This window comes from Macaca thibetana, chromosome 10 (assembly GCF_024542745.1).
Source record: "Macaca thibetana thibetana isolate TM-01 chromosome 10, ASM2454274v1, whole genome shotgun sequence".
Classification (NCBI taxonomy): Eukaryota; Metazoa; Chordata; class Mammalia; order Primates; family Cercopithecidae; genus Macaca; species Macaca thibetana.
The window spans coordinates 20,831,664-20,859,527 of NC_065587.1; the positions used below are offsets into that span (position 1 = coordinate 20,831,664).

General features: G+C 46.1%; 2 protein-coding genes and 1 pseudogene across 2 annotated transcripts in view; all 3 read left to right on the forward strand.

The window, feature by feature from the left end:
• Positions 1-27,864, forward strand: part of ASCC2 (activating signal cointegrator 1 complex subunit 2) — a 402,689-nt gene that overhangs the window by 130,983 nt on the left and 243,842 nt on the right. The gene's annotated exons all lie outside the window — the stretch shown is intronic.
• The window catches only part of ZMAT5 (zinc finger matrin-type 5), a 357,894-nt gene that overhangs the window by 21,040 nt on the left and 308,990 nt on the right, over positions 1-27,864 (forward strand). The window lies entirely within an intron of this gene.
• On the forward strand, positions 8,198-13,055 carry LOC126963976 (calponin-2-like; annotated as a pseudogene).

Sequence of the window (27,864 nt, forward strand, 5' to 3'; positions counted from 1 at the left end):
ATTCTTATGATTTTATGATTTTACCTTTTTAAATCTTATGATTTTATGATTTTACCTTTTTAATTCTGTACCAGAATTAAATGTTATTTATATGCCACCATTGCAGTATTATAGGATTTTGTATTTGTCTATATATTTACTAGACAGCTTTATATTTTTATATGTTTTTGTGTTGCTATCTAGTATCCTTTAGTTTCAACTTGAAGGAATTCCTTTAGCATTTCTTATAAGGCAGGTCTAGTGGTGAGTACTCTCTAAGCTTTTGTTTATTTGGGAAGGTCTTTAGTTCCTTTCATTTTTGAAAAATAGTTTTGCTAGATATAGTGTTCTTGGTTACTAGTTTTTCTTTTTTATTCTTTTTTTGAGACAGGGTCTTACTCTGTCACCCAGATTGGAGTGCAGTGGCACAATCATGACTTATTGCAACTGCAACCTCTCAGGCTCAAGCAATCCTGCCTCAGTCGCGTAAGTAATCAGGACTACAGGCACATGCCAACATGCCCAGCTGATTTTTATTTAAAAAAAAAATGTATAGAGATGGGTCTCCCTATATGTTGCCCAAGCTAGTCCTGAACTTCTGGGTTCAAATGATCCTCTCACCTCAGTCTCCCAAAGTGCTTGGATTATAGGTACGAGCCACCATGCCCACCCTTTTGGGTTTTTTCTTTCAGCACTTGGAAAGTGTCATCCAATTCATCCACTCCCTTCTGGTCTGTAAGGTTTCTGCTAAGAAATCCACTGATAATATTATGGGAACTCTCTTGTATGTGATGAGTTGCCTTTCTCTTGCTGCTTTCAAGATTTTCTTTTGGTCTTTGACTTTTGACAGTTTTATTATAACACATCTCTTGTGGGTCCATTTGGGTTCATTCTGATTAGAATATTCTGGGCTTCTTCAATTTTTTTTTTTTTTTTTTTTTTTTGGGACAGGATCTTGCTCTGTTGCCCAGGCTGAAGTGCAGTGATGTTGATCACAGCTCACTGCCGCCTCAACCTCCTGGGCTTGAGGGATCCTCCCACCTCAGCCTCCCAAGTAGCTGGGACTATAGGTGTGAACCACTACACTTGGCTAATTTTTGTATTTTTTGTAGAGATGGGGTTGCCCAGGCTGGTCTCAAACTGCTAGGCTCAAGCGATCTGCTTGCCTGCCTTGGCCTCCCAATGTACTGGGATTACAGGTATGAGCCACTGCACCTGGCTGAGCTTCTTGAATTTGGATGTCCATTTTCTTTCTCAGATTTGGGAAGTTTTAGGCCATTATTTCTTCAGATAAGCTCTTTGTGCTCTTTTCTCTCCCTTTTCCTTCTGGAACTTCCATAACGCATATATTGGCCTACTTGATGGTGTTCCATAAGTTTCTTAGGCTTTCTTCATTTTCCTTTATTCTTTTCCTCTTTTGCTCCTCTCACTTGATCGTTTCAAATGACCTGTGTTTAACTTTGCTGATTCTTGCTTCTGCTTGATCAAGTCTGCTGCTGAACTTTTCTAGTGAACTATTTTCTTTAGTTATTATATCTCTTTTTTTTTTTTTTTTTTTTTTTTGAGACAGGGTCTCACTCTGTTGCCCAAGCTGGAGTGCAGTGGCATGATCTTGGCTCACTGCAACCTGTGCCTCCCAGGCTCAAGGGATCCTCCCACCTCAGCCTCTCAAGTAGCTGGGACTATAGGTGTGCGCCACCACACACAGCTGGCTTCTATTTCTTTAGGATCAGTTTCTGGTGATTTACTTTGATCCTTTGGGCCATGTTTCCCTGTTTCTTCATATGCCTTATTAATTCTTGTTGGAATTTGAGCATTTGCAAAAACAGCAACTTCTCCCAGTCTTTACAGACTGACTTCATACAGCAGAAGAACTTCATCAATCAGTCCAGCTAGAGATTCTGTGGGCCTCTCAGACCTTCTCTGGGGATGCGTCTCTCTGGGCTTGTGCATGTGATTTCCCAATTAGAAGAGTTTGCTGGTTTTTATCAGGAGCTCATAATTTCTTGCTGCTTCCATTGTGTTTGCAGTACTGCAGGTTTTCCGGTGCTGCAACAAGCTGCGGAGCTGTCTCGAGGGCCCCCATGTATCCAAAGTATGCTGGTTCTCTGTCAGCATTCGGAGTCACACAAAACAGAAACCAGTCCCTTGGGAAGTATCCCAAAAAAACTGGAACATTAGATATATATTCCATTCTTTTCATTCCCTCCCATGGGAGAAGCCATGAGTTGGGCATTTTTTTATGATTACACTGAGCTGTGCTGGCTTGTGAAGAAAGGACTATCATGAGTGAAGGCAATGGCTTCTTACCTGTTTCCATGCAGCTGTTTTTGGCTTTGCACTTGCATGGGGTACTGTGACTTTTTTTTTTTTTCTTTTTTTTTGAGATGGAGTCTCGCTCCCGTCACATAGGCTGGAGTGCAGTGGCGCGATCTTGGCTCACTGCAATCTCCACCTCCTGGGTTCAAGCGATTCTTCTTCCTCAGCTTCCCGAGTAGCTGGGATTACAGGCATGTGCCACCACGCCCAGCTAATTTTTGTATTTTTAGTAGAGATGGGGTTTCGCCATGTTGGCCAGACTGGTCTTGAACTCCTGACCTCAGGTGATCCAGCCACCTCAGCCTCCTGAAGTGCTAGGATTACAGGTGTGAGTGACTGTGCCCGGCCTCAGTGACTTCTTACTTGGTTTTTGGAGCTCTCATAAAGGCTTTTTAAACTGCATGTTATTGTTAAGTAATTGTCTATTTTTTAGTGACAGGGTCTCACTCTGTCACCCAGGCTGGAGTGCAATGGCACAATCATAGCTCACTGCATCCTCGAACTCCTGGGCTCAAGCGATTCTCCTCCCTCAGCCTCACAAATAGCTAGGACTACAGGTATTCACCACCATGCCTGGCTAGTTTATTTTTCATTTTTAAATTTTTTTGTAGAGATGAGTCTCACTGTGTTGTCCAGGCCAGTCTTGAACTTCTGGGCTCAAGCAATCCTCCCATGTCAGCCTCTCAAAGTCCTGGGATTACAGGTGTGAACTTCCATGCCCAGCCCAGTGTTTCTTTAGGGTACCAAGGTCTGTAGCTTCCTATCCTACTCTCTTGCTGACATCCCTCCAGATTCTTAATCTTTCTGAGTTGTGGGATATTTGATAATCTGTCAAAAGCTGTGAAACATCTTTTACCTAGAAAAAATATACAAACAGAAATTATGAGATATGAATTTTGAGAGAATTATATGCCCTCACATGCACAGGAATATATCACATGCACATGAATATATAGCTATTCACAAAGCCTGGTTTAAAAATCTTGATACAGTCTGTGCAATAAAGCATTAAATCAGCAGGCTTGGGTTACTCAAGCCCTGCATATTCCAAATAATAGACTGGCCCTTGACCAGCTTCTGGGAGATAACTTCTGAAGCTTGGAATATCCTGCCTGATAAGAGCGTCTTTGTATGCCTGAGGCCTTGGGCCACACTGCATCTGTTTGTCCAGGTAGATTATGCTAACAATGTGATTTATGGTGAGTGCCTGTTTTTGTATGTCTGAAATCCTGGTCCACACAGTATCAGTTTGACCTGTACAGCTGGAGACTGATAGCTAAGGTCATTGACACAGGGGCTGCATACCTGTATGACTGCCTCGGTTAAAATCCTGAACACCGAGACTCAGGTGAGCTTCCTTGGTTGGCAGCAATTTGCACGTGTCACACATCATTACTCAGAGCATTCAACACTGTCTGTGCGACTAGTAGAGGACAGCTGAAAGTTTATGCCTGGTTTCTCCTGGGCTTTGCCTTACATGCCTTTTCCCTTTGCTAATTCGAATCTGTATCCTTTCATTATAATAAACCATAACCATAAGTTTAACAGAGTCCTGTGACTCCTAGTGAATTACTGAACCTGAGGGTGGTCTTGGGGACTCTTGACATAGTTCAAATCACTCACATGGAACTAGCCAAATTGTCATAACCACTATAGCAATTAGGCCACATGACTCTCAGCAGCCAAAACAAAAGTTCATTCGAACAAATATTTCATGAATGCTTATCGTTTGCTAAGTGCTAGGAAAGCACAAAGACTCGAAGATAAATACGTTCATGCGTAGAGCTATAGTCTTACTCTTTTGTGTTTTCTTTTTTTTTTTTTTTCAACTGACCACAGTGCATTCATCCATGTTGTTGCATGGATCACTTGTTTGTTCCTTTCCATTGCTGGGTAGCTTTCCATTATGTGGATGTGCCATAGTTTGTTTGTCCATGCACCAGTTGGTAGACATTTGGATTGTTTCTAGTTTGGGGCTACTTTGAATTAGGCTACTATGAGCATTCACATTCGGGTGTTTGTATGGATATGCTTTCATTTCTCTTGGATAAATACCTAAAAATAGGATTGCTATGTCAAATGGATGAGTATGTTTATAAGAGATTGCCTATTATTTTTCCAAATGGCTTTACCGTTTTGTATTTCTACCAGCAATGTATGAGATTTCCAATTGTTACTCATGCTCATCACCACTTAGTATTATCGATCTTTCCTTTTTCTTTTTTTTTCCAAGACAGAGTCTCACTCTGTTGCCCAGGCTGGAGTGCAGTGGCGCAAGCTCAGCTCACTGCAACCTCTGCCTCCCGGGTTTAAGCAACTCTCCTGCCTCAGCCTCTGGAGTAGCTGGGATTACAGGTGTGTGCTACCACACCCAGCTAATTTTTGCATTGTTAGTAGAGATGGGGTTTCACCATGTTGGTCAGGCTGGTCTCAAATTCCTGACCTCAGGCGATCCGCCCGCCTCAGCCTCCTAAAGTGCTGGGATTACAGGCGTGAGCCACCGCGCTTGGCCTTTGTTTTGTTTTGTTTGTTTGTTTGTTTTTTGAGACATGGTTTCACTCTGTCACCCAGGCTGCAGTGTAGTGGTGCAATCTCAGCTTAATGCAACCTCCACCTCCCGGGTTCAAGTGATTCTTGTGCCTCAGCCTCTCGAGTAGCTGAGATTACAGGAGCGTACCACCATGCCCAGCTAATTTTTGTATTATTAGTAGAGACGGGGTTTCACCATGTTTGCCAGGCTGGTCTCAAACTCCTGAGCTCAAGTGATCCACCTGCCTTGGCCTCCCAAAGTGCTAGGATTACAGGCGTGAGCCACCGTGTCTGGCCAGCAGTTTTTTACAAAGCCAAACTCTAGGACCCAGCAATTCCACATCCAGGAATATGCTCAAGAAAAATTAGTTTATATGTCCACCAAAAGTCTTGTACAAGAATGTTCATAGCCACTTAATTTCTATAGCCAAAAACTTGACAAAATCCAAATATCCATCAAGAAAAACATAAAACAATTTGGGATATAATCTTACAATGGAATACCACCAGCAATAATAAAAGTAAAAAAATATAGTAATATGCAGAACAGCATGGATGAATCTCAAAAACAGTATGCTGAGATTAAAAAAAAAAAAGCCAAATGAAGTAAGAAGTATATGATTCCATTTATATGACATTCAAAATCAAGCAAAATTATCTATGGTGGTAGAAATCAAAATAATGGTTACCTCTGGTGGACTAGGTATTGATTCAGTAAGGTGCAAGGGGTCCTTCCAGGGTGAAGGAAATGGTCTATCTGTTGAAGTGGGTGAAGGTTTCATGGTGTATACATATGTAAAAATTAGTTGAATTGTACATTTAAGACTTGTGCATTTGACTGGGTGCGGTGGCTCACACCTGTAATCTCAGCACTTTGGGAGGCGTAGGCGGGCGAATCACGAGGTCAGGAGATTGAGACCATCTTGGCTAACATGGTGAAACGCCATCTCTACTAAAAAATACAAAAAATTAGCTGGGTGTTGTGGTGGGCGCCTGTGGTCCCAGCTACTTGGGAGGCTGAGGCAGGAGAATGGTTTGAAACTGGGAGGCGGAGGTTGCAGTGAGCCAAGATCGCGCCATTGCACTCTAGCCTGGTGACAGAGTGAGACTCTGTCTCAAAAAAAAAAGACTTGTGCATTTTACTGTATGTAAATTCTACCTCACTTTTAAAACACTTTTAATTAAAAAAATTACTATGGACTCCTAAAGATCCTGTGTTTATTTAACAGCTATCAGATTTTATCATATTAGACAGGCACAGTGGCTCACACCTCTAATCCCAGTACTTTGGGAGGCCGAAGCAGGAAGATCACTTGAGCCCGGGAATTCAAGACTAGCCTATCAACATAGTGAAAGCCCATCTCTACAAAAAATGTAAAAATTAGCCAGGCATGATGGTGTGTGCCTATACCCCAAGCTAGTCAGGAGGCTGAGGCAGGAGAATCATTTGAGCCCAGGGGTTTGAGACTGCACTGAGCTCTGATCACACCACTGCACTTTAGCCTGAGTGACAGAGTAAGACCCTGTTTCTTAAAAAAATAAAATAAAATAAAAATTAGCATATTATAAATTGAGATGGACAAACTTTATTTTTATTTATTTTTATTTTTTTGAGATAGAGTCTTGCTCTTTCACCCAGGCTGGAGTGCAATGGTGCGATCTCAGCTCACTGCAATCTCCACCTCCTGGGCTCAAGCAATTCTTCTGCCTCAGCCTCCCAAGTAGCTGGGATTACAGGCGTGTGGCACCACACCTGGCTGATTTTTGTATTTTTAGTAGAGACAGGGTTTCGCATGTTGGCCAGGCTGGTCTTGAACTCCTGACCTCAAGTGATACACTCACCTTGGCCTCCCAACATGCTGGGATTACAGGCGTGAGCCACCACACCCAGCCCAAAATAGAGAAACTTTAAAATATTTAACTCATTTAGAAATAACAATAATAAACTCATTACACATTAACATAACATTTTATTGAAAAACAACTATATTGTCTACAACAAAAAAATAATGAGAAGAGTGTCATTGTTTTACATCTTTGCAAATTTCTTTAATATGTGGCTTAAAAGAAGATGGCTGGATTTTTAAACCAACTTCTGCATTTAATTTTTTAAGCTCTCACATGTCACTCAGTGTTTGGAAACTCCACTGTACACTTGAAAGAGAAAATAAGTGAAAAGACAAATAACCCGTTATTATTATTATTATTATTTTCCTTTTTTTTTTTTTGACATGGAGTCTCGCTCTGTCACCCAGGCTGGAGTGCAGTGGTGCCATCTCGGCTCACTGCAAGCTCTGCCTCCCAGGTTCAAGCTGTTCTCCTGCCTCAGCCTCCCTAGTAGCTGGGACTACAGGCGCCCGCCACCACGCCTGGCTAATTTTCATATTTTGAGTAGAGACGAGGTGTCATCACGTTGGCCAGGCTGGTCTCGAACTCCTGACCTCAAGTGATCCTCCTACCTCGGCCTCCCAAAGTGATGGGATACAATAGTGAGCTACCGCACCCGGCCTATTATTATTATTAAAATAATTTAGACCTCATGACCATCTGAATGAGTCTCAGAGCCTGTAGGGTCCCTCCTCACCACACATTGGGAACTGTGGCTCTGATCTGCTCCCCCAGGCTAATTTTTTAGCATTTTTCTAGAAAAGAAATAAAATACCCACATATAGAATGGGGTTTATGTTAGCTACTATTTTTTATATGCTTCCTAGTACCTTTCTCATTTTCCACAGTTCTACCTTGCCTCCCCTGTGTCTTCCAGGTTCAGCAGCTTCAGAGAGCAGAACATCTTTTCCTCTCAGCCTGGCCCTCTGCAATGGAGGCCATAAAGAGGCCAGTAGTGAAAGCTACAGAACACGTGAGCATGGCAGGGGCTGAGCTCCATTTCAGGGTAACCTCCATCACTGTCTACTTGCTTACATATAATATCACCATAATTTGCTGCTGGAATTAGTCTTTGTCTTGACAAATGTATTCACATATGTATCTTGCATCCAAGTTTTGTTTTTTTTTTTTTTTGAGACAGGGTCTTGCTCTGTCGCCCAAGCTGTAGTGCAGTGGCGCAATCTCAGCTCACTGCAACCTCCGCCTTCCAGGTTCAAGCGATTCTCCTGCCTCAGCTTCCCCAGTAGCTGGGATTATAGGTGTGCGCCACCATGCCTGGCTAATTTTTGTATTTTTTGTAGAGACAGGGTTTCACCATATTGGCCAAGCTAGTCTTGAACTCCTGACCTCAGGTGATCCGCCCTCCTTGGCCTCCCAAAGTGCTGGGATTACAGGCGTGAGCCACCCTGCCCAGCCCCTGCATCCAATTATAAAATATGACTGTCACTACAGAAAGTTCTCTCATGTTTCTTTTCTCTTTTTTTTTTTTTTTTTTTTTGAGACAGAGTCTTGCTCTGTCGTCCAGGCTGGAGTACAGTGGAGCGATCTTGGCTCGCTGCAAGCTCCGCCTCTTGGGTTCACGCCATTCTCCTGCCTCAGCCTCCTAAGTAGCTGGGACTACAGGTGCCCACCACCATGCCCAGCTAAGGAGGTTTTTGTATTTTTAGTAGAGACGGGGTTTTACCATGTTAGCCAGGATGGTCTCAATCTCCTGACCTCGTGATCCGCCTGCCTCAGCCTCCCAAAGTGCTGGGATTACAGGCGTGAGCCACCTCACCCAACTGTTTCTTTTCAATCGAACTCTGTCCCCACCACACCACCAGAGGCAGTGTGGTAGAATAATAATAATAAATTAGTAAAAATTAATCCCAGAATATTTTAACTAATCCCCAGTGAAATTCTTTTTAAATTTATTTGGGACCAGGCATGGTGGCTCAGGTCTGTAATCCCAGCACTTTGGGAGGCCAAGGCAGGAGGACTGCTTGAACCCAGGAGTTCAAGACCAGCCTGGGCAACATGGCAACCCCCCATCTCTACCAAAACAAATTTTTTAATTAGCCAGGTGTGGTGGTGTGCACCTGTAGCTGTGGTCCCAGCTACTTGGGAAGCTGAGGCAGGAGGATCACTTGAGCCCAAGGGGTCAAGGCTGTGGTGAGCCATGTTCATGCTACTGCACTCAAGCCTAGGTGACAAAGTGAGACCCTGTCTCAAAAAAAAAAAAAATTATTTGGGAAGTCTCTGGATATCTTAGGTCTACTGTTCTTGGTTATGGACTCTATAGAAATCACAAAAATTTTCCAGTCTTTTCATAGATAATAATAGGTATTTTGGTTTTTTTCTTCAAGTTATTCTAAATTATGAAAACAGGAGAACTGCTCTTCAAACTGTAGAACAGGTATTCAACAAAAGCTTTTTATTTCCATAATACTGAATTGCTTGGATCTAAGGAAGAATATATTTAATGGGCAAAAGTCTCAAAAGAAAATGCAGGTCACTATTGCTCTTTCCCATTTATCAATAGTGCAGCTCGGCAAAGCTCACATCGTATTGTGCAAGGTGAAAAGAACCCTCTCAGGTTCCAAGTTGTAGGATATGATTAAAGCCTAGTGACAATAAACCAAGCTGGCCTCAGGGCCTGTTTCCTAGACAGTCCTTTTCAACATCAGTACTCAAGGCAGATCAGAACCTTTCAGAGCTAGGGGAAATACATCTGCAGTGCTTAATTGTACACCCCTTGAGGCTTGCAGATAAACTCCCTTATCAAAAGAAGGCTTGAGTCCCCAACAAGTATTGAGTGGCTCAATTATTTCTTCCTCTGTCCCACGAAAATGGTTTTTCAGTGCAGAGGATAATTCTGCACACATTTATCAGTCCTGGCATAGACCTAGCCTGGTGGAGCACATGTGGATGAAACGTGTGATGTCCAATTTCAAGGTGTTTACAGTATATGTAGTTCTCTGTTTTATGGGGAGCGCCAGGTAGACAATGACTCCAACTAAGAGGTTAGGCAGGGTGGGGAGGGGACTTGTGGAAGAGGGAAAATGTGAACCAAGCCTTGAAAGAGCCAACTATTTTTTAATACCACAGCCCAAGTGATGTTTCTGAAGTACAAATCTAATTATTTCATTTCCCTCTTTAAAGCCATCGGGGATGAGAAATATCAACACCTACTTTGTTTTGTGAGATAATGGTGCCCAGCACACAGTGAGTAAGGAAACTGAGGCTCAGGATGGGACCATGCTATCTCCAAAGCCAGCTAGTTAATGGCAGAATCATACTAAAACTCAGGGCCCCTGGGGTCACTGCTCCCTAGCACCTCAACAGCCATTCTTGGCTGAACTCACTGAGCAAAATCAAGGTGCCAGCAGGACTGTGTTCCTTTCTGGAGGCCCTTGGAGAGAATCCATTTTCTTGCCTTTTCCAGCTTCTAGAGGCTGCCCACATTCTTTGGCTTATCGTTCCTCTTTTCCTCTTTAATGGCTGATTGAATCCTTCACACATCACATCACTCTGACACTGACCCTTCTGCCCTCCTCTTACATTTGTTAGGACCCTTGTGATTACATTGGTCCTACCCAGATTACCTAGGATAATCTCCCGTCTCAAAGTCCTCATCTTAATCCCATCTGCAAGGTCCCTTTTGCAATTTAAGATAACATATTCAACAGGTTCCAGGAATAAGAATGTGGATGTCTTTGGAGAGCCATTATTCTGCCTACCACAGATATAACCTAGCTGTTACCACCAAGGGTTGGAATGAGGATCATTCTGGGACTGCTGCAAGAGGCTGGAAACTGGAACCAAGTGCTCCCTTCATGGTAAGAAGCCAATGCTGGAACAACACTGACTGGAGCATCAAGCAAAACAGGAAGGAGCAACTCCTTCTACCCTCCTCCTGGCTTCGAGTCTCTCTCTAGCTCCCCTTGTTGGCAGGACCTATCAGAAGGCCAGCTGGCTACGGAGGACTGTAGTTTCGCAGTTTCAGTTCCAGCATCCCAGAGCTGAATATAGAAGGGTGGGTTGGAAGCCGAGAGACAGTAGCTTAGTAACTGACAAAGATGCCACTAAAAAATTCAGTTTAAACAAGCCTATGATTACATTGCATTTAATAAAAAGTTCAAAGCTCCAATATATAATGGTTTTTATAAACCAGTAAGAAAAAGCAACCCAGTAAAAGTGGGTAGATAAGAACAAAAGATTCACAGGTACTGTCCCATCCTGTCCAGTCCTATCCCACCGCCGCGTCTGCCAGTCATGAGCTCCACGCAGTTCAACAAGGGCACCTCCTCATACGGGCTGTTGGCTGAGGTCAAGAACTGGCTTCTGTCCAAATATGACCCCCAGAAGGAGGCAGAGCTCCGCAGCTGGGTTGAGGGACTCACTGGCCTCTCCATCAGCCCCAACTTCCAGAAGGGCCTGAAGGACGGACGGGATGCTCTTATGCACACTCATGAACAAGCTACAGCTGGGCTCAGTCCCCAAGCCCAACCACTCCATGCAGAACTGGCACCAGCTAGAAAACCTCTCCAACTTCATCAAGACCATGGTCAGCTACGGCATGAACCCTGTGGACCTGTTCGAGGCCAACGACCTGTTTGAGGTTGCAGCTGCAGGTGTCTCTTCTTGCCCTGGCAGGGAAGGCCAAGACTAAGGAGCTGCAGAGCGGGGTGGATGCTGGCATCAAGTACTGGAGAAGCAGGAGCGGAACTTCAGCAGCCCCCCGTGAAGGCTGGCCAGTGCATCCTCAGGCTGCAGATGGGCACCAACAAATGCGCCAGCCAGTCAGGGATGACTGCATATGGCACGAGGAGGCATTTCTATGACCCCAAAAACTAAATCCTGCCCCCCATGGACCACTCGATCATCAGTGTCCAGATGGGTACAAACAAGTGTGTCAGCCAGGTGTGCATGATGGCTCCCGGGACACGGCGGCACATCTATGACCCCAAGCTGGGAAATGACAAGTGTGAGAACTCTTCCATGTCCCTGCAGAAGGGTTACACACAGGGCGCCAACCAGAGTGGCCAGGTCTTGGCCTGGGCCAGCAGATATACGACCCCAAGTACTGCCCACAAGGCACAGTGGCGGATGGGGCTCCCTCAGGCGCTGGTGACTGCCTGGGCCCGGGGGAGGTCCCTGAATATCCCCCTTACTACCAGGAGGAGGCTGGCTACTGAGTCTCGCAGCATGCTCTCTCCCCACATCATCTCCCCGTCTGGGTTTTTGGGTTTTTCTGTGTTTTCATCTCTTTTTTTCTTAACGTGTTCAGTGCTGACAATCAACTGAGGGTCTGTGAGTGGTGGCATGGGATCAGGCAGCAGGGCTTTTGTCTCCCTTGCCTTGGTCCTTCGCAGGACTGAGCCACCCGGCTGTGGGGGAAGGGGTCAAGGCCATATCCCGCTAAGTGTTGGGTGAGGGTCCTTGTTGGCACCTCCAGGCTGTGGGCCGAGCTGTGCTGGGGAGAAGAGACCTGGGCTTGGAGGGAACTGGTCCCCAAAGCTTTCCGCTTGCCTCACCTTTTCCCCCTTTTGTCAGCTGATCAGTTTGTGGTTTCTGTACCCACTAAAGTTTCAGGATGTATTAACAAAAGAAACATACATTTTTTTTTCCCCCTAGGAATGGGGCGGGGACAGTGGAGAGGGTGCTGGGAAATGAGTCCCTTGGGAAACGGGGCCTGGCCACAATGCTAAATATCTCAGGCTCCCAAGTGGCTGGATTTCCCTAGTAACCTCAGACCAACAGATCTCAGACCCTCAGACCTGCCCTGGGGCCCGGTGGGGAAAGTGAGGCCCGTACAAGGAAGTGGAATTCTGAGGTGTGAGGGCTAAGCTTGACCCCCTGTTCATGCTAACTCCCCACACTGTGGCCTCAGTAGGTTTTGTTGTTGTTGCTTCGGCTGGAGTGCAGTGGCGTGATCTCAGCTCACCGCACCTCCACCTCCTGGGCTCAAGGGATTCTCCTGCCTCAGCCTCCCAAGTAGCTGGGACTGCAGGTGCTCCACCACACCTGGCTAAATTTTGTATTTTTAGTAGAGACGGGGTTTCGCCATGTTGGCCAGGCTGGTCTCGAACTCCTGGCCTCAGGCGATCTGCCCGCCGCAGCCTCCCCAAGTGCTGGGATTATAGGCGTGAGCCACTGCGCCCAGCCCCTCAGTAGGTTTTAAGGAGCCTCCAGCCCTCCTTCCCCGCTTCTTGGCTTGACCAGCTATACTGCTGCATCTCCCCCTGCCACATGCCCCGCCAAGTACTGCACAAGGACCAACACCCAGGGGCCCTGCTCCATGAGATAATGTGAAATACAACTGTGGACCAAATGCAATAATACCTCTGTTTGTAAGAAGAGAAAAAAAAAAAAAAAAGAAAAATTCACAATGGCCAATAAACATATGAAAATACTCTTGATCCCATTAGTGAGCAGGGAAATGCCTTAGGGTCTAGACGCAGGAGAAGGAGGTCATCCTTTTTGTTTAGAAGATAATCCTAAACCTTAATTTTGGCACAGCTGAAACACAAATTAGCACACCAAGAATGAATGGATCAATGAAGAGCAAAAGTTCTCCAGGTAGGAAATAGGAAGACTGGAACATGAGCATACAAACCATGCTAAAGGAAGAGCCTTCTCGGGCCATGTCCAGATACATGGAATTAAATCTTCAGAAGAACAGTGCATGTAGTGTCTGCTCATTGTAAAGCTCTCAGTTCAGAAACAATAGCCACTTTCGAGAGCACTGCTAGAGAGGTAGCTCCGCCCACTCTAGAGAGCCCCAGGCCAGTCCCATTTCCCACGAGCCAGCTGTAACAAGGAGGAGGAGTAAGTCTGGGGTGTGGGGTATTGAGAAGGGTGCAGGGCCAGGAAAAACAAGTTAGAGAATCTCTAGGCACCGGTGAGTCATGTTGATCATATCATAGATCAATGTCAAATGAGGTAAAATAAATGACTAAAGTGGCCAGGGTACTTCTGGGCTAGCACATAGTTGTGGAAAGAGGAGTTTGTCTTCTTTTATCTTATTCCCAAACCAGCACAATTTGTCTTCAGTACCCTTACAGCATTCTTGGTGCTGACAGTGAGTGGGTCAGCTTGATCTTTTCTGGAGGAAAGATAGAAGAGCAAAAAGTATCCAAAAGAAACCAGATAACGAAAACCTGAAGCCTGAAGACGTTTTTCTTGTATGTCAAAGTCCTAATTTTAGACCCAGTGGAAGGCTCATTATCCAACATATTACAGTATGGAATTGTAACTCTGCTGCGTCTAGAAGGAACTGTCCATTACCAGAAAGAAAACAGCCTGCTCAGTCAGTCTTCAACATTCATGGATTACGGTGATGGCAAAAGGGTTTCTTGACTTTCAGTCAGTTGCTTTTTGATCTCTTTCGAGTCACCCTCAGAGGATACCTGGGTACCCATTTTTCTTCCTGGTTACTCTCCTCTTTCTCCATCCACTACCCACCCCACCCCTACCCTGAGTCCTCGTTCCAGTCTAGACTGTAGGAACAGTCCTGGGCCTTCTTCTAAATGTAGCATAAACCAGACCAACAAACCTTTCTCTTGAGGGTTCTGATAGTCCCCAGTCATCCTTCCATGACTTATGCTAAGCGGCTCTCTCTCTCTGGGTAGAAAGGGTGAGGAACAAAAGGATTCTGTGAAATAGGAAATCCTTTTCTTCCACAAAGTCCAACCAGATACTAGACCTTTGGGTTGGACATAAGTTTATTTGCATGCTTAGATGCTGCTATGCTTTTATGCTTCAGAAGCCAGGCTGAGATTACAGGTTGAGTGTCCCTTATCCAACATGCTGGGACCAGAAGTGTTCTGGATTTTGGATTTTTTCGGATTTTGGAATATTTGCATTATACTTAATAGTTCAGCATCCCTAATCTGAAAATCTGAGATCCAAAATGCTCCAATGAGCATTTCCTTTGAGCATGTCGGTTCTCAAAACGTTTCAGGTTCTGGACTGGGGATGCCGAGCCTGCACTAAATGGCTTCTCCCTTCATCTCCCCATGGGCCCTATGTTGGCCCTATGTTGTAGTTAAGCAGCCCCTCCCTTCTGGAACTGTGAGTGCCAGAGTAACTCAGATGTGCCTCCACTCTAAGCCATAAAGAAATAATTAGCCACAGTTAATGGTCCATAATTTGTTATCTCTGTATCCTGTTCCTCAGGGTTCCCTCCTAAATTATTATCCAGGAAGAAACATAAAACTACACATAAAACTGTATTTCATAGAAACAGAAGAATTGAGCTTCTTTTTTTGCTTTGTCTCCCTGTGATTTGAAGCAGTTGGACTTCCTAGATGGAAATGAGGTTCATTGCCACAGATGGGAAAGGCTGCCGCACGTTGGTTTGCCTCATTATGATGCAGACATATGTACAGGACCCGCTATATAATTTGTGGGACCTAGTGCAAAAGGAAAGTGTGCGGCCCTTTGTTTAATATGTTAGGAACTTCAAGATGGCAACAGAGGAACATTAAACTGAAGGTGGGCCCTTCTGAGTGTGGGGCCCTGTGTAACTGCAGAGGCTGCACACCTATAGACCAGCTCTGCACGCAGAGAATGGTCTCAGGACTAGAAAGATGAAGGGAATTCTGCCCTGAGAAGGAGAAAGCACGGGTGAGGTGGTGAATGGTGTGGCCAAGGGCAGTGTCCTCTAGGTGGTTCTCTCGAACGCAATCTGCTTGGCATTGGATATTGGAGGGCCCCAGGTTCAGAAAGGACAGGTATACATGAGGACGCTGGAAGGAAGCAGGGCGAAGGGTGTGAGAATGTTGGGATTGAAGGAGGGGTGGCATACAGTGGGAGTTCTAGGCATGGAATCATCTTGTTTTGTTTTCATTTAATCAACCCATTTCTTTCTCTCTTTTTTTGTTTTTTTTTTTTTACTGAAGTAGAATGTATCAAATTTAGATGAATGATTTTTTTCCCTCCAAATCTGCTTTTCCCGTTTCTTCATCTTGGTGAATGTGAATCACTGTCCACCTAGTTGATCAAGGCTGAAGCTGGGAGTTGTCTCTGATCCCTCCCCAAGTCCGTGGAACATCAGTTCTATCATCAGTGCCTCTCCTGAGCCCACACATCTCCTTGCTCCATAACCAGTGAAACCACCATCATTCCTGACCATGGCTGTGGCAGCAGCCTCCTCACTGACAGCTTCTGAATCATGGAGACAGGAGTGTAAGTCCTCATTCTGCCACATGTTAGCTGAGTGAGCTTGGGCTGGGCTCTTTACCCCTCTGTGCCTCGGTTCCCACCTCTGTAAAATGAGAATCATAATACCTATCACAAAGCATGTTGTCAGGGCTAAAGGAAATGAAGACATAGCTGAGCATCTTCCCTCTTGTTCCCTCTCCATCCCTCAGGCCTTCAGTGAAACATTTCTTTCCTTTCCTGACTTGCTCATGGCAGGATCCCACAGGCCACCAGCCTGCTCTGCAGCCCTCATCACACTTCCCTGTCTTCTCTCAGCACTCCTCTCCATGAGGACAAGGAGCCTGGTTTCCATGGCCAGGGTGCCTCTGACATGGAGTAGGAGTTCACCTTGCTGTGTGACTGACATTCTCACAAAGAATCAAACGTTCCCAGACATGGACTCCCTGTAAGCTTTCCCCTAACTGTAAGTAAGTGAGCAGGTGACCACGTGACAGAAAAAAATGACGAAGACCAAGACTATCCCACCAGATATTACGTTAAGCTGGGGCACTGGAATGGCTCATCAGAGCAGGTCCCTCTGTAAGAAACAGACCTAGGTCAGGTAAGGCCACCCAAGGAAGCCAGGAGACTGGGTGCTCCAGGTCAACACAGCCAAACTCCCCAGAGAACACAGTGGGGCTGGGGCTGGGATGTGACAGCCTGGGACAGGGAGACACCCCAGAGGAAGGAATAAAGGTGGGACTCTTGAGTGGTGGGTCACCCTTTGTCCTTAGGCCCTGGAAGCTCCCCATCCAATGCTCCCCACTGAGGCCAACAGGGTAAGAGGTGTGCACACTAGCGGGTTCGTGCCCTGAGCCGGTCAAGGCAGAGCAGAGGGACGGGGTGCGAGGGTTTTTTTCATGAAATAACATATATGTAGAAAAGCACATCAAACGTATCTGTAGAGGTTGCTGAATTATAAACCCACTACTCCAAGACCTGGAGCATCCCTAGCACTCTAGATCCTCCCCAACCTGTTTTCCACATCCTCCTAGAGACCACCGGGACCTCGGCTTTTGTAGTTACCATGTCCTCACACCCCCAAAGAATAGTTTCGTTTTGCCTGGTTTTGAACTTCTCAAAAATGGAATCATACAGCATATATTTTATTCTTTTTTCTACTCAATATTCTGTGAAATTCATCCATGTGGCTGTATGTAACTACTTCATTGATTCGTTGCTATGTTGTTTGTGGATAACTTTCACAAGTTCCTTATTCCTTGCCCTGTGGATGGACAGTTGTGCTGTTTCTGGCTTGTGCATTTTCCATGACTTAGTGTGAGACTTCTTCTGGATGGCTTGCAGGGGAGTGGGAGTCTGGGCTGGAAGGGAAGGTGGGGGAGCAACAGAAGCAGCCCTGGGCATGGGGGGCACAGCAGGTGGGAGGGATCTGTGGGTCAAGCAGGACTACTGAAGTGCAGAGCAGGGTTGAGGGTACTACAGAGGAAAGGGCCCTGGAGGAATCCTTGGACGTGTGTTCCTACTCTGAGACTGGACGGGGAACGCTCCCCGCAAGGCCATAACCGGGCTGTTTAGTAGGCATGGGCACAGCGCCTCTATCCTCTGGACCTGCCGCCTGACCCTAATTCCCTGTGGGGTATAGACCAGTTATATGCAAGAGAGGCCAGACAAGACAGCTTATTGCAGAATACTGCCCTTGGGACTCAGAGGAAACACTAGAAATTGACCAGGGAGTCAACCTCTGGCGCCACTTCTTTCCCAGGATGGGCATCCATCAAGAGGTTTGTATTTGGGAAGTTCAGGGATCACTGGCTGCATATCCAGACACTGGCCCACATGGAGGTAAGGTGGCTGGAGCCCTGAAGGGAGGGGGTCTGCACTGCTGACCACTTGCCTAGATCTCGCCTGTGCTAGAAGCAAGGCCACCCATGGAGCCCATCTCTCAGAGCTCAGCAGCCAAGGGCAGAGCTTCCTATCCTTGCCAGAAAACCTGTCCCTGGCAACACCCCAACCCCAGTATTTCTTGTTGGGGACTGTCCTGGCTGGAGATGGCCAAGAGTCCTTTCCACACTCTGAGACACCTGACGTATTTCCCTCTTCTCTTGGGTTTGGCAGATATGGGTAAGAGGAGAGATGCTGTTGCCTTGGAGCTGGCAGGTTGTGTGGCAGACAAGCAGGGTTCCCGCCGCCTCCCATGGAGACCACAGGTGAGGTGCTGGGAATCAGTCACAGATGTTCAAGTGCCAGCTTTGGCAGGACCGTTCTTTCTGCTGTAGATCAGCCAGACTTTGAAAACATGATCTACTTCCTCACTGGATCCTCAACAGTCCCCTCAACAGTCCCATGGGCAGATCGGACAAAAATCCCCATAGGTGAGAAATTAAAGCAGAGTAGAGTGGTCAACTCCCACCCCGTAAGTGATTGTAGGCTAGAACACAGGTCTCACAACACTGGGTCAGGGCTTTGCCTGCTGGGTGGCACAGAGCTGTGCACAAGCAGGCACTTGCCTAGGCAGATCCTATGCTCTAGCTTCATCATTTCATGTTTGATTTTCTATAGTGTAATCAGTCACAGGATCATTAACCCCCCTGGTGTCTGCTGCACATTTATCTTAAGTGCCAATTTGTCCCTGCATTAGAAGGGAAGCTGTTTAGTTGAGGGAGCTCCTCCTGAGAAACAGTGAATTTTATGTTACTTTTTATTTTTTTGAGACAGAGTTTCATTCTTGTTGCCCAGGCTGGAGTGTAATGATGCGATCTCTGCTCACTACAACCTCCGCCTCCCATGTTCAAGCAATTCTTCTGCCTCAGCCTCCCGAGTAGCTGGGATCACAGGTGCCTGCCACCACGCCCGGCTAATTTTTGTATTTTTAGTAGGGACACGGTTTAACCATGTTGGTCAGGCTGGTCTCGAACTCCTGACCCCAGGTGATCCACCTTCCTCAGCCTCCCAAAATGCCGGGATTACAGGCATGAGCCACCATGCCTGGCTGAAACAGTGAATTTTAGTGAGCAGCTGATTCCTTCTTGCAATGGTGATTGCTTCATGCATGATTTACTGAGTTTTGGAAAGAAACAGTCCTGTGTAAACCCAATGAAACAGCACTAGTACTTTAACATGCAGTGTTCTTTGGAATTGCTCTTGAACTCTTCCCTGCCCTGGTTTAGGCCTTTTATCATGCAGGTGGCCTCTTACCGCTCTTTCCACCTCAACTTGCCTCACCTCCCAGCACACACTTCCAGTCAGCCTGGGCCCAGGAGAGCCTGGGTAGCGCAGCGGTTGAAAGCGTGATCTCAGGAGGCAGAGGGTCCAGATTCAGAAAACCGTGGCTCTGCTGCTTCAACTTTCGGGGTGACCTTGGGCAAGGGGCTTAACAGCTCTACTGGCTCAGTCATATTAGTTTCAAATGAGGCTATGACAGTACCTCGCCAGGTTAACAGGAGAATTAAGTGTGTTATTCGTGGAAAGTACTCGAACAGTCCTAGCCCATAATAAATACTATTATCATCTCGTTCCATTCTCTGTTCAGAAACCTCAAATACCTATAGAATTGGGACGAGTGTTTGGCCTGACATAGGAGACTTTTTTGGCCTAAGCTTTTAACAAATATTTCCTGCCTTTCCTGTTCACTAACCCATGTACTCTGGCTCAGATCCTGAAACCCACCCTCTTGTTTTGACTCACCTTGACCTCATCATATTGCCATGTGTTGATGTCACTGCTATCCCCCCAGGGGCAGGTTCCTTGCTCAGACGTGCATGTACTCTCTTCTTCCTCTGAGCTATAACTCCAACTAGTCAGTATCCAAGTTCCTGTAGCGACTAGTTGTGGAGAAAGCTAAAGTCATCAGACATGAAAAGTATTCTCTACACAACTCAACCACTTAGAAAAATCACTCTCCACTTAAACATCTCTCCCTCCTTAACATACTCTCCATCCACCATAGCCCAACTTTCCTCTGTTATGGATTGTGAGATGTTGAAAATACAACAAAACAGGTATCAAAGTACAATTTAAGTTTTGTAAAATATGCAGAATTTCACATAGTTGATGAATGTGTTGTTGGCCAAATGCTCAGATGAGTGTAGCCATTGGCAAATAAGGATCTCAGAGAGTAGGTCCATTAACAAATGAAGGGGAAAGTGACATGTCTAACCAATTAGGTGCTTCCTAGGGGGACGATGTGAATATCAAAACTAAAGGATTTAAGAGGGAAACTGAGGAAGCCCTTGACTAACTTTTCCTAAAATGATCCCGTGATTGGTTACACTGTAGAAAATCAAACATGAAATGATGTCCTATTGTGTAATCATATAATTTGGGGAGGGAAATACACCTAAAATATTATTTTTAAGAATTAGCCTGGTCGGGAGTAGTGGCTCATGCCTGTAATCCCAGCACTTTGAGAGGTCAAGGCAGGTAGATCACTTAAGGTGAGAAGTTTGAGACCAGCCTGGCCAACATGGCAAAACCCCACCTCTACTAAAACTACAAAAATTAGCTGGGCGTAGTGGCACATGCCTACAATCCCAGCTACTCAGGAGGCTGAGGCACGAGAATCTCTTGAACCCGGGAGGCAGAGGTTGTAGTGAGCCAAGATCGTGCCACTGCACTCCAGCCTGGCGACAGAGGGAGACTGACCCTGTCTCAATAACAACAACAACAAAGAATTAGCCTATAGTTGCAATTACCTTGTGTTAAAACATACTTTTTAACAAAACAGTGGGAGATACGGGTTAAAGGATACAGCATTTCAGTTAAATAGGATTAGGTGAAAGGGCTCTATTGTACCACAAGGTGACTTAGTTAATAACAACGTATTATATTCTTGAAAATCCCTAAGAGGGTAGATGTTAAGTGTTTCTCATCATAAAAAAAAAGTACGTGAGGTAACGCGTATGTTAATTAGATCAATTTAACCGTTCCACAATGTATACATATTTCAAAACATACTGTATATTATATATAATTTTTGTCAATTCAAAAAAGATACTTATTTCAATAATATTTTCATTTTGCAAGATTAAATTCAGATCAAACCTTTTTCACTATGTGCTGTATGAAATGCTGGTCTCCATTTTCAATGGGCTGTCTCTAAGAGGCTTTTTCAGGTCCTGTTCTTTTTGGATGAGGGTATGTATTTATCTGCCTGATCATCTTCCCTAACAGGCAGCACATTCGTGAGAGCAAACAGTGCCTGAGACAGAAGTGCCATGTCATTTCATGGAATGGTGGAGGGGGACATGTGTGAGTCACCAGTGAAGCCTGTATAGATACTTACCTTCAATGACTTACTACATGAAGGCATCACAGGGCATATCCAGAGCTGTCAGAAGCCAAGACTCCCTCTGTACATATTGGTTACAGTCCTCAGCAATGAGGGGTGACACAGTACCAAGGCAGAACAGGGCAGAGGGTTCCTGAACAGGCAGCCAGGCTCTTGCTCTCAGCTTGATCTGGGCTTTTCAGGCATCAGCAGGGCCCTCTGAGGGCATGAGGTGCCTTGGAGGGCAGCAGGGTGACCCGGAAGACATGTGACTGGCATGGGTGATCTGGTAGTCCCAGGTAAGGAGAGGCAGAGGCCCCTCTGCCCTCACCTGGGGCAGCACACAGAAGCCATGCCCAGTGGCTTTGGGTGCTCTGGCCCATTCCTGTCTAACCAAGGTCAGAGCTTCCTACGACTGAGTGTCATAAACAGACTGACGATGGAGCTTCCCCTAGTCCCAGGAAGGGCTGGTGGGGTGTCGGAATTCAATTACAATATGGAAATAAGAGGTGAACTTCCTACTTGGGGTTGAGGGATAGGAGGGCAAACTTGGCATCAGCGTTCACCCCTGCACTAGGTGCTGACTGCATCCTGAAACAGAGGGTAAACGCGAAGAGCAGACGCTGTGGCCTCTCGGTTCAGGGGAAGCCCCAAGGCATCTCTGGCTGACAAGGCTGAGCTCAGTCTTCAGGCCCAGAACTAGTCCCCAGGTTAATGCCACCAAGCTGTGTGGGGGTGCAGGTGAAGCATGGCCACATAGACAGGTCCAGGTGGGGACACCTGATGCTTTCACAGTCTCCCCAGGTGCCTGAAGGAGGCCTCTAGAGACTTAGAACTGTGGTATATAACAGGCCTCCATTTTCAGCACTTTAATTTCTGCACGTCCAAGGAAGCGTGTGTGGAAGGAAGGCAGAGCGCTGAACCTCAGAGCAGTAATGCCGAGGAAGTAGGTGAGAGGGCTGCCTGCAAAGTCTCACAAGCCAATTACAGAGACAGAAGAACCAGCAGGAGGGTTAGCAAGGTTGCAGGTTGCAGAATGGTTGCAAGAAGGAATGCTTTGGAGTGGGTCTAGAGTGTGTGGCTGATCCTCGGGGACACCCAGTGTTGGGACGGCGGGGGGCAGCAGAAGCAGGAGGAGGAGGAAGGGGTGGTGAAACAAAGACCATATAGAGCTGGCCACTCTTTCTGTTCGTTTCACAGTGAAGGGAAGGAGCAAGACAGGGTGCTTGCTGGAGGCAGAGACTTGAAAGAATTTGCTTTGCAGGTGGAGGACTGGACAGCTTTAGGGACAGAGGAAGGAGCCAGCCAAACAAGGTTGAAAGAAAAAGGCTGAGGCCATGGTGGATGTGTGACAAAGCCCCAGGCCATCTATTCTGGCTGTCATTTTGTCACTTACTGAACCATTTCTGTTCCCTAACTTCGAAAGTGTGAGAATTTCTGGCAGAAGAACCTACACCATGGTTTACTCTGTAACAGACAACAAAAACAAGTAAAGCTTTGTTGCAGAGTATTTTAAAAAACAAAACCAAGACAACTCACTAAAGGTGGTGAGTCAGTTACCTCTCGCAAGTGGGAATTTCACTTGTAATTGTGTACACTTTTTTTTTTTCTTGAGACGGTGTCTTGCTCTGTCACCTAGGCTGGAGTGCAGTGGCACGACCTTGGCTCACTGCAACCTCTGCCTCTCAGGTTCAAACGATTCTCCTGCCTCAGCCTCCCGAGTAGCTGGGACTACAGGCGCCGCCACCATGCCTGGCTAATTTTTTGTAGAGTTTCGCCATGTTGGCCAGGCTGGTCTTGAACTCCTGACCTAAAGTGATCCGCCTCCCTCGGCCTTTCAAAATGCTGGGATTACAGGCATGAGCCACTGTGCCCGGCCTTGTGTATATTTTTATATTATGTTAATGAACAGTATATTTTAAAATGCAAAATACAATTGGAAAGTTCTATAGAACCTTTTGTATAGTGAAAACAGCCTCCAAAATGCTTCTGTAAATGAAGAGGTTCACGTACTGGGTTGCTCTAAGTCCCTTGCTGTCCCCACTTCTTGGTAGGACAAGGGAGTGCCAGGAGAGCACTTCCTGCAGCACTGCAAGCGCTCAGATGCTAGGGGTCTGGCCTGTGCCCACTTCAGCATAAGGAATGGTGTTTTCTTTTTTCTTTTTTTGACGGAGTCTCACTCTGTGGCCCAGGCTGGAGTATAGTGGCATGATCTCAACTCACTGTGTCCGCCTCTCAGGTTCAAGCAATTCTTCTGCCTCAGCCTCCTGAGTAGCTGGGACTACAGGTGCACGCTGCCACGCCTAGTTACAGCTTTCTTTTGTATTTTAGTAGTGACGGAGTTTCACCGTGTTGCCCAGGCTGGTTTCGAACTCCTGAGCTCAGGCAATCCACCCCGCCTCGGCCTCCCAAAGTGCTGGATTACAGGTGTGAGCCACCGCGCCCAGCTGTGTGCTTCTTTTTCAGAAGGAAAACAATTTCCTTGGAGTCATTCAACACTGGCATCTCCAGCTAGTGCCTGCAGGATGGCCTCTTGGGCATTGCCACCTCCGGTGGCTGCATGGGCCTGACCTGTTTACTGGCCTGAATGTGCAGTGGTGCCCAGGGTCTCCAACGCCAGGAGATCACATTAAAACTATTTGGAAAGGGGAAGAGAAAGTGGGGGTGTGGGACAGGAGGAAGAGCAGCACTACTGTTAACAGCTGTGTCCCCACCTCCACCAAGCTTCCAAGATGTTGGTGCAGCAGGGAGAGGAAGCACTGCTCCGGGGCTTTTCCCCGACTCCTCCCACAGCTTCCCTCCCTGAATCAACCTAAGGAGGGTGCTGCAAGAGGGGCTCTTAGGATGTACATGGTTTCCAGAGGCAGCTGCTCCCTTTTGTGAGCTGTGAAGTATCCTGTCTGTGGATAGGCACTAGCTCAGGCTGCTTAGCCCAGGGAGTGACCTCTCAGCTCCTTGGAGGGATGCTGCTGCTCCAAAAGTAAGGGGGCAGAGAGAGTTCAAGACCATCCCCCTTCTCCCAACCAACTAGGATTCCTCTCCAGGGGTCAGTGGCAACTGTCGAGAGGCATACCATTCTCATGGTTTCCATTTCCATCTCCTCATCCCAGTAAGAGAGGCTGGCAAGCTGACATCTTACTGTATTTACAACACTAGGAGTCTCTAGTTAGGCAGTAATAAGGCAGCAGCTAACATTACTGAATCCGATGAAAGAGAATGGAAAGAATCAGACCACCCCCAAGGGGCCAGGGGATGCAGGTTATGTCCCAAGGGCTGACAGGGACTTCTAAAGTGTATGCCAGCGGTTATCAGCACTTTCTGGGGGACTTGAAAGAACCTCCAGTTCTAAGGCTTGATCTTCCAACTGGCAAAGTGCAGCAACCACTTACTACTAACTCATGTCTATTTGAACTTGGGTGACATGGTCTTAAATACGTTCGGCAACCTTGGGCTCCTCTGTCATTGAAGAGGGTAGGGAGGGCCATCTGAACTCCAAGGCCTCCACTTCCTCTTCCAACCTTGGGCTCTGGGATTTATTCTTAAAGAGATGCTAAGAGCATCATAGCCTGGACCCAGGCCTCTGTGATGCAGAGGTGAGGCCCACCTGGCTCCACCTTCCCCACTCCTCAGCTGTGAAGCTAGTCTGCAGCTTCTGGCTTCATCTTTAGTCATGAACTTAAACTCATCAGTTTAACAAAGTGAGGTCCTGTCTGTCTGCAGGATTGCTGCCATGGCAGGACTCAGGCGTTCTTAGATGCTGCCTCAACCCCAACAGTTTCTCTCCACACTCCCTTCCCATTGGCTCCATACACTCGTACAGCATCGGGGCACATGCAGACCACCATCTGTTTACAAAATGTTAATTTCAAAACAAAACACATATATGAGGCCAGGCACAGTGTAATCCCAGCACTTTGAGAGGCTGAGGCGGGCAGATCACCTGAAGTCAGGAGTTCAACCAGCCCGGCCAACATGGTAAAGCCCTGTCTCTACAAAAATACAAAAATTAGCTGGACATGATGGCAGGTGCCTGTAATTCCAGCTACTTAAGAGGCTGAGGTGGGAGAATCACTTGAATCTGGGTAGCAAAGGTTGCAGTGAGTCCAGATCACGCCACTGCACTCCAGCCTGGGTAATAAAGTGAGGCACTGTCTCAACATAAAAAAAAATAAAACACATATATGAACTTTAGTTTGTCTTCTTCGGCTAGTGATTCATTTGTAACTTAGTACAAAACTCAGATTGGAATGCTTCAAAGTCAAATGTTTTCCCTGTAAGGTGGAAGCCAGAGCAGGGTCTAGTTTCAACACACAGTGGAATGGAAGTGCTGCCTGGCTCTGATTGTTCCAAATGCCAGCTAGAAGCCAGAGACAGAAATGCTATCTCATTTCATGGGACAGTGGGGAGGAGAGCATTTGCTAGGCCCCCACCTTCCCACTCCATTTATATGCCAAGTGCTCTGCTACAGATGAGGCAATGTCTCCGAGTTCCTCATCATACACCAACGAGCAACTCGGCTGTTGCTGCAGGGCTAGGATCCCACTCCAGGTCTGTGGGCTTTAAAACACAGGTGCTTTCCACCAAACTGGTGGTTTTCAAACCAACTTTTGTGGCAGTGCTTCCGCAGAATTTGTCCTGATGATATTAATAACGTCATAAATATTAATAACCATCTTTTAAACTATATACACTCAAAGGTTTAAAACACATCCAATGAGGCTGCTTGGGACTTCACTGTACAGTCTGCATTGCTGTGTGTGTGTGGCCTTTGCAGGGGTCACTGACTGGGAGGGCACTAGCTTAGTGCTGTGATCATTAGGCCCAGGGCCAACTCAATCCTGGTGGCCCTGAGAATAGAGTAATTCTAGTGCTTATAAATCCTTGGGTGTCTCTTATCTGATATATGGACGATAAAGACTGAAAGCAGGTTTTGGATATTCTATTAATCCCTTTTTTCAGGCATCTACTTCAGTTTTGTCAACAAGAGATTGCAGGCAAGCTGTGACTACTACCATTTGCAACCACTTACCTATAAAACTCAAATTTTTAAAAATAAAACTCCCCCATATAACTAAAAATCCAGAAATAAATTGGATGCTGGGACAGTTCACAATGAACCTATCTGCACTGATAAAAAATGCTCCCTCCCCGAGCCCACTGATTTAAGATGTTATGACTTAAACTTTGATGATTCATGCTAATAACGTATCATTTGTTTTTGTTTTTATGTATTTGAAAAGTTAAAAAAAACACTGGATTAGACTCACAACATTCTGATTTTGATTAAGAGGGAGAAGGGCTCACAATTCAAGCCTTGTGATGGCAACTACCTTAGCTCCTCACCAAGATTTCAACGAGAACCAATACAGCTATTTACGTAAGGCTTTCTGGAGGCCCAAGAGCACAAGAGGAGGATTAGGAGTCGGGAAAGTATTTTCCCTTTTTTTTTGGGGGGGGGGGGTAGGGGGGTGGGGGACAGTCTCCCTCTGTTGCCCAGGCTGGAGTGCAGTGACGTAATCATGGCTCACCACAGCCTGGAACTCCTAGGCTCAAGAGATCCTCACACCTTAGGCTCCCAAGTAGCTGGGACTACAGGAGTGCACCACATGCTCGGCTGGTTTATTCATATTTTTTGTAGAGACAGGTTTGTTTTATATTTTTTTGTAGAGATGGGTCTCAACATATTGCCCAAGCTGGTCTTGAATTCTTGGGCTCAAGTGATCCTCCCACCTCGGCCTCCCAAAGTGCTGGGATTACAGGGATGAACCACCATGCCTGGCCAAGAATGACTTTTATTCAAATTTTGCTGTTAACTCATTGGTAATCTGGATGTCTTTGGCCCTCTCTGAGCCTCAGTTTCCTCAATGAAAAAGGAGGAGATTGGATTAGTGATTTTCAGACATTTTATTTTAAGAAACAAAACCTTTCTTCATACCAGATCTTACTTTTAAATCTAATAAAGCTTTAAATGGGTCTGGAGGCTCCCTCTCCCTGATGGCCCCACAGAACAGTATGAAAACCGTGGAAGTAGATGATCTAAGGTCCCTTCCACCTCTAAACATCAGGAATTCATGTACCCTGCCTCTGGAAGACAGTGACCCCCCTCACTGTCCCCTCCTCACTGACAGCCCCTCTCCTAAGAGGCTGAGCTGATTTATGATTTATACTCTGCACCTAAGACACTGGATTACAGCGCTGGCAGGAGAACCACAGTGACAACCCAAATCCAGGTGCTCAGCAACTGTTTGTGGGTGAAAATGACGGATTTATTCAACTTAAATGTTCATCGAGGCTACAGCAGAATCAATGCTGTTACAATAGGCAAGCACTACTGTCAGCAGCAACATACTGTTTATTTCTTCAACAGCATCTGAGCCTCATGGGTTATGTTTTCATTAAAAAAAAATCTTATAAGCCAGTTGGGAAGCTGTTAAAGGCCAATTTTTAAATGCCAATGTAAAACAAATTTCACTGAAAATACAATTCAAATACAACTGCTATGAGCACTGTAAGAAAAGCTGACTAGTAACCTAGATATGATAGAAAAGACCTTAAATGGTAAATAAAAGGATAGCAGCATTTAAAAACCTGGTAACTCGCATTTCAGAAGATGCCCTTCCCCTGCCCAGAACTTCATGCCTGTGAACACCTGCCTAGCCTAGAAGAGGCCTGTTCAAGCAGGGAGGCAACTGGTATCTGCACAGAGCATGCAGCAGATGAACTCTACAACAGCCGAG